At 38.1% G+C, this 7,427-nt stretch overlaps 1 long non-coding RNA gene across 1 annotated transcript; it reads right to left on the bottom strand.

The window, feature by feature from the left end:
- Positions 1-2,468: 2,468 nt before the first annotated feature.
- Positions 2,469-6,174, bottom strand: LOC127143356 (uncharacterized). Its single transcript, XR_007814708.1, has 2 exons — positions 5,746-6,174; positions 2,469-3,789 (listed from the first exon to the last, which is right to left on the bottom strand). It is a non-coding gene; the product is annotated as an uncharacterized LOC127143356 (long non-coding RNA).
- Positions 6,175-7,427: the final 1,253 nt, after the last annotated feature.

Below are 7,427 nucleotides of genomic sequence, written 5' to 3'. Positions count from 1 at the left end.
CTGCTTTTTTGAAGGCTATTGAGGGATAGAGTGGACATAATACTGACTTGAATAAGTGAATTATAGTAGATCACTACTGTTGCTCAGTGAGTGAGCGCCTGAATGAGATGATTTTGGACATGAATATGTCCTTCTCTTTTTAACTAGAGAATGAGTGAATTTCCATCATTTGCAGACATATGCATGCAACCACTGACCAAAGACTATTGACCAATACTAGAGCTTTATAAGGCTTTACAATGCTCCATTATCCCTGCTAATAATGGAGACACAAGATAATTGTTATTGTGTTTATTGACTTAAAAAAACTGTAAGTGTAAGGATAAGTGATGACAGGTGCAGTGTATCATACACAAACAACTGTTTGCAGGCATACTTTTTTGCAAAGTCGTACATCACTAGACACACGTTAGAAGAGTAATGTGAAAATAATGTGAAAATAATGTGAATCATCTAACAATTGATGGATTCTAAGAATGCTTTATTTTTCAAAGCTTCTGGGAATCCTCTGAAGGGACTAAGTGGTTTCAAGGTTGCTGTTTGCCCAAAGGAAGTTCTTATGGGGATCATGGTTAGTTTACTTGGTTGGCACTGGAATTTGTTTATGACAGATTGACACATTTTTCAACACAGATTTGGTCCCACTTTCCATCAAAGCAGCTGTCAGACTGATCCATCTGCTTAAGAGTCTTTGGTCAAAATAAAGTTTCCAGAAAGTGTTAGTCATATGTACCCCCAGTGTGAAGAAATGCAATGTGATGAGGGATGGTAGTGGAGGAAAACTGGTAATTATTTTCTGAGCCAGAATCATCCAAAGTGCTGAGGAGTATTTCTTCTGTGTGTGTGGTAAGGGGAGGTTTGATATATGTAGGTTGATGATTTGTCATGATGTCTGATCCTTTTTTCTAACTTAAAAATCATTGTGTAGACATGTGGAATTTATCTCTGGAACTGAACTGTAAGTGTGAAAGAGAGACAGATGATATGCAACACAGGTCATAAATGACTTGAAAGTCAGTACATGTACATGACATGGAAAATACAACTATCAATCTGGGGGTTTGTGGTCTGCAGTACTGGCTTCATGCTGTGTTGGTCAACTAAGTTATATAGCTACAAAGTAAACAGAACTTTTTTGTATCTAAGATTTGTGTTTCTAGTATCTGTTGGAGTTTTATTTTTCTGTTCACTGCAGAGTAGCTGACTATGTGTTATTATGACACAGCAGATTTTGTAACCATAACAGTTACTTGTCACAGGGGTTATGCAAGTTATGGTAGCCTTTGGAACTTGTTGCTAACATCCATGATTTGCCACAACTCCAACCGTTAAATTAGGTGAACAATAAATCTCAGTGAACTTCTGCCCCATTCCCTCTTATTAGAAATCCTGTAGCGTAGAAAAGCTTTTGTGTGCAGTATTTATGACCATGTATGATCCAGTGATACCCTTGAAAATAAAGACTGTCCAGGCATTGTAGGTTAAATACTATGAACGGGTTGCTTTTATACATGGGAAAGGTGTAATGGCTGAAAGAGTGGTCAGGACAATAAAATGACAGGTTAATGTGTTGGGATAATCCATCCATCCATTTTCTATACTGCTTATCCAAGAGGGTCGTGGGGGGGCTGGAGCCAATCAAAGCTGACATTGGGTGAAAGGCAGGGTACATCCTGGACAGATCGCCAATCTATCACAGGCATTTCTGACACATAGAGACAAAGAACCATTCACAGAAGTTTGATAACGTTTTAGTTTCTACATATGCACAGATATTATATTGCAAGAGTAAATATTGTTGGAAAACAAATTAAATGCAATGTCTGTGAACAGTTTACTGATATGTTCTGTACCGACAATTTGCAGCTTGCCAAGTACAGTTTTGTTTTATTGTTAGGCAACCTCTAGTGACTATAGTAACTGTGATGGGAGCAAAGGAAGTCAGGCTACATTGTATAAAGAGTGACATTAGGATGAGGGAGTTTGGAGGATGAATGGATTGACAATACAAAAAATTTCCCACAGGAAACCAATGGTCAACATTGTCTCTTTTATCCATGATCATCACAAGACTTTTACTATGTGTTTATTATTGTTACCATGATGACAAAGGTTGCAGTCATAGGGGCGCCACTACAGAAGATGCTCATAAGGGTCATATTAGAGGGTAAGGACAAACTACTTAGATGGTGGTTCAGGTTGGAGGACTTGTTGCTCAAAAACATTTTTTTATCATGTTTTAGGCTTTTTGCTTTGGTGAAGCACAAAAATGGATTTGCATCATGAATGGTCCCAAAGTTTGAAGATTATTGAGATTTGTTGGGGTTTTACTCTTTTAACAAAAAAAATCATCTAAATTAAATTTGACATGGTTATATGGAAGAAGCTTTTAGTCTCATAATAGATGCCTCTGCTTGCAAGGACCTTTGGATTAACACTATGACTTTTGCCCCACATTTGAGGCCACATTCTCTCTCTCCTGTTTTAATGTTTCCTTTCTTTCCCCTCTCTTTACTATCCTTTCACTTCCTCCTTGACACTCCTTCTTGTGGTTTCTTTTCTCTCCTCATTTCTCCTCCTCTCTACCTTCACATTTCCCTCACATCTCATCTGCCCTTTCTTCTACTTTCCTGTCCTCTCCTTTTCACCTCTATCCTATACTCTACTTTCCTCGCCTCTCATCCTTTTCGCCCCCCACTGCCTCTCCTCTTGGTCTGTTAGTAACTAATGTTCCTGGGGGGGCTGTTCAATTTGGAGAAAGCCATACCCCCTGCATTGACATCTGTTGCCTGCTACCAGTGAGACACACACACACACACACACACAGAGCCTCTCCCTTCCTGAGTGACCCCCACCCTCTCTGTTTCTCTTAAATTGTGTTAACCCTCTCACATTCTCACTTCTTCCACAGTCCTCCATGTCCCTGTTTGTCCTTCTCTTTCTCTCTCTCTCTCTCTCTCCAACACTCACTCATCCATTTCCTCCCCTTTTCCCTGCTCACTCTCCTCCTATTTCTTTCTGTCTTGCTCTTACCCCCCACTTCTGTCTTTATCTCTCCCATCAGGTCTGTTAGGGGAACAGGGTAACCCCAAGACCAAGACATTTAAAAGCAGATATTGCACAAGAATCTTCCCCTCTGCCCATGCAGAATCCTTCCTGTTAAGCTGTGATTCATATGTGTGGTGGAGGTCTAATGTGCATGGGGGCTGTTGGCTGTTCATACTCTGAATACAGAGTTTATATTCTTTCTGAAAAATAGCTCATGAATTGAATTTGGCCCTTTTAGATCTGACCCTTTGCTCATCCTCAGTAACTGACAACATTTAACTGATGATACATAGTCGATGTTTTTATTGAAATGCCTGTTGAAATGTGCATTGTTGTTATGTTTATATCCCAGTACTTCCAGTTTTGTTGATTTTAATAGCTTGATTGATTGATTGATTGATTGATTTGGTTAAAGTTACACTTATTAAAATGTAACTTTGGCATTAAAACAGACTTTGATGTGTAAAATCTTTGGAGGTTCAATATATATTATCTGATTGAATATAATATTTAAAGTAATGATGTGTATTGAAAATCACCCTTGCACCCTCTGGATATTACAGTACAGTGCCATTCACAAAGCACCAAGTGGACTAAGATAGTCAAATTGCAGCTTTGTGCAATCAGTGATGCTCTCTGCTAGGTGTCATGTTGTCCATTGTCCAGTGTCAGTTCATCCCATGTTAATCCACTCTCAGCTCCAGCCCTCCCCACATTTTCTGTGCTCTTGATGGATGTTGTCTGAGAGGGACCAATGGTGGAGACAGAAAGTCAAAGAGGCAGGTGTAAACCCCTTTATCTTTTACAATCACTGATCAAATCCCTGTCTGAGCCAAGTAAAGATCAAAACATTCCTCCATTTAGAATCATAGCAGGATTTAGATGAAGACCCCAGAGGAGCCAGAGGAACTTCTTGTACCCTAAGATTTGGCTGAACCATCTAGGTGGCCTTCAGAAAGATCAGTGGGTGGTCTTATACACAGGCTTTCAGTGGCTCCATAAGGTTAAGCTGCTGATCTTATTTAATGAAACCACACACATACTTTTTCTCACTTAATCTACATTACTACCAGCTGTTCCTATTCAGCATCTAGCTTCTGACTCCTGTATTTTGTAACTGTCTTGTCAAATCAAATCATAGTGATACTGTATTTTTCATTGGAGGTGTTGTTTGTTGACTAGAGTTATATCATTATGTTGGCAAAGTTTTGCTAAGGTTGTCAGTAATACAGCTCAATACAGCTTATATTTTCCAATGAAGTAAGTTCAATCGCTGTGATTTTGGACTTCTTCACAGTTAACCTAGCATGTCACTGCCATAGATGGAGTACGTAGACTGTTGTATTACTTGATAAGAAGCCTACATACATAAGAATTTGGTGTAGCTATTTGCTTCTTTATATATGTAGATGTAAAATAGTATAACTGAGGGGAATCCTGTATGCACTACTGTATGACCATGTATTACAATATAATACGATTTCATTGTCAGCTTACACTGAAATTCAGGTTGCATCCATTCCGTCTAAGAGGTTGTCATAAAGATTAACTGTACAGTTACACATGACACTTTCCCCAGTCATACATAATACGTCATAACAATCTTACAAAATACATTATTCTCTGAATTTATATCTCAGCAACACACTGATCTTGTTTATGCAACAGTATAGACTGATGTTAACAGAGTTGATAACAGAGTTCTTCAGCCTGTAAATTGAGGGACAGAAGGAGGCATTCTCCATTTAAGACAGAGTTAGGAGAGACACTGCTAGAAAGTCCAAGCATGCTCTTATAGTAGGCAGCTTGGGTGTTCCAAGGGGCATCCAATAATCCTGGAACAGATTCAGTTGTTGATGATATTGTTTAGGTTTGAGTTTCACAGACAGGCTGTTGAACCAGGCTATAATGTAATACAGCATGACACTCAATAACTGAACAACTGGTGTAAAGGTCAGAGGAACAAACCAGCTACTGGATCAAAAAAAAAAAAAAAAATATCAAACCCTACAAAGAAAGTAAATGTTCTGCTGGATTATCTTACAAATAAAATCTTTAGGAAAAGTCCACAACAGAGTGGCATTTATCATAACACTCAGTGACTTTCTACATTGTGAATTCTCACCGGAGGCAGCCAGCCATCTGGAAGAAGGCCAAAAAAAAGTCTTTTTTGGACTGAGAAGTCCTGAGGTTGTGTTTGATGAGGTAAAATTAGTGCAAACCTCTGTCTGGGTGGACCATAGGTATTGAATGGCGCCTGTACACTGTATGATGAAATCTCTCATCTTTGTTGCATACCTCGCTGTGGGAAATGGATCTCAACCAGTGGCATTGTTAGCATCTATACTATATATGGTGTTACAGTAATACTGATAAATTAAGACATTTTCTCCTAAGTGTCTTGGCAAGCATATTTGAAAAGTGTTGCCACTAGGCTTGCGGTTATGCTACATTTCAAGAGAGGCATTCACACATGCTGATGTTTCCAAAGGGACAATAACTGTCAAACTTAACATGTAAACTCTGTAAATTCAGCAAAATAAATCTACTGTAGATTATGTGCAGAAATCAGTAACATTCGCCATTCATACAGTGCCAAATAGAAGAAAGTCTACATTATGTTTTTAATCCCGGTGAATTAATGGTGGACAAATTAGATATTTTGCCATAATCGTCAAGGTTTTAGTTAGCTCTTACCAGTGCTGGTCTGATTATTGGAAAGTGTCATCTCTCACGTCCCCTCAGCTCTGTTCCCAGCTCCGTCGTCATGTCTACCATATGCTGCATATGTTTCCTGGATCGCAGCCAAAGTTGAGTCAAGGAATTACATTGAGATTTGTTGGTGCCAAGAAATACAGTGGAGTGTTGCTTTAGACACACACACTTGTCAAGTCCTCTAGAGGGAAAAATTCAAGTATTTGACTATGATGTAATGGTATTCCCCCTGTTTAGAAAGCTACAGTTTGAACAAATCTCTTGAAGAGTCAAAATTAGTACATGAGGAGTATGTTGACAATAATATAGGATCCGGATTTGGCAGATTTTTGAAGGTGCTTAAACTTAGACTGAATAATGTTCTCTTAATGTTAAATAAACGTGAGTATTTTGTTAGTGAAAATGAAATGACCCCAGTAACAACAAGACTCACACAACTCAGGATTCAGTATTACACTGAACTTAGCTACTGAACACAGTCAAACTATTCTGAGTCATATCCGCAAATTCCTTATGAGTATGAGTTTTAGGAATGAGTCAGTAGGATAATCATCACTCTGCACAAAAAAAATGGTTCCACTGAATTCTACAAATTTCTTAGCACATAAACTGTAAACACGATGCATCTATGATAAAGCATCCTGTTGACATTACTCCTGGGAAAATGAATTTTGTTATGAGCTGTCTGGGGTGTGGAAGCTTGACATTCCATTGTACAACATAGTAGCTGCTGTTTGGTTTCCTCTGGCATTGTGAGACATCTGTCATTTAAAGAAAACTGTTCAAAAAAACATGGAAAGATCTCTTTTGATAACATGTTAACTCTGAGTGTAAAATTAATTAACTTGACTCTTTTGCAAGTTGATTGATTGCTGCCCTAAAATGATAGCATGCATCAGTTTTTGTTTGTTTTATTACATATTTTAGAATATTTTCTTAGAATATTACATTAGAAATTGAAACAGTATTTACTGGTTTAGTGTATATAAAAAGCAAAAAGCAAAGAGGCAGTGAACAAAAAATATATGACAATAAATACAGAAAATTTAAAGAGTAGTTATAGTAGTTTATAATGGAGCAAATCTTACCACATGAAGATATTAAAGAGATACAGTGTGTTAAAGTGGTAAGGCAACAGTTTAAGGCATTGTTACGCTTGAAAGGAATTTGCTCGTATGAGTGTTGTGTATGTGTTGTCTGACCATAAGGGGAAGCCAAATTGTTTGTAACTGTCTGTAATGAACATGCAGACATAATTGTTTAAATATGGGGATAACAACGTACATTTTCAGACAGTCTTTCTTAGAAAGTAGTCATGGTGAAGGACTTGTTTATACATACATAAAGAGACAGAAATAATTGTGTCAAGAATAAAAAAAAAAATATCGTTGGATCTTTTTGTCTATCAGATTGTTGCACAAATTGTCAGACACAGCCCCTCCTGTTCAGACATTGGAATGCCGTCGAGGTCGGTGTGTTTCAGATGCTGCGATGCTTTGTTTGGAGCATAACTGTCCATCACCAGACTACATGACAGTAAAGTAGAATTCCACTGATTTTACACATCAAAGCCTACTGACACGTCTTGGGGGAGTGCTACTACATATGTGTGAAAACAGCTGTATAAAGCCTTTTGTGGCAGGGAGCTGTGTGAGGTCTGATAA

Source organism: Lates calcarifer, linkage group LG15, assembly GCF_001640805.2.
Source record: "Lates calcarifer isolate ASB-BC8 linkage group LG15, TLL_Latcal_v3, whole genome shotgun sequence".
NCBI lineage: Eukaryota > Metazoa > Chordata > Actinopteri > Centropomidae > Lates > Lates calcarifer.
This window is presented reverse-complemented; position numbering and strand designations above follow the sequence as displayed.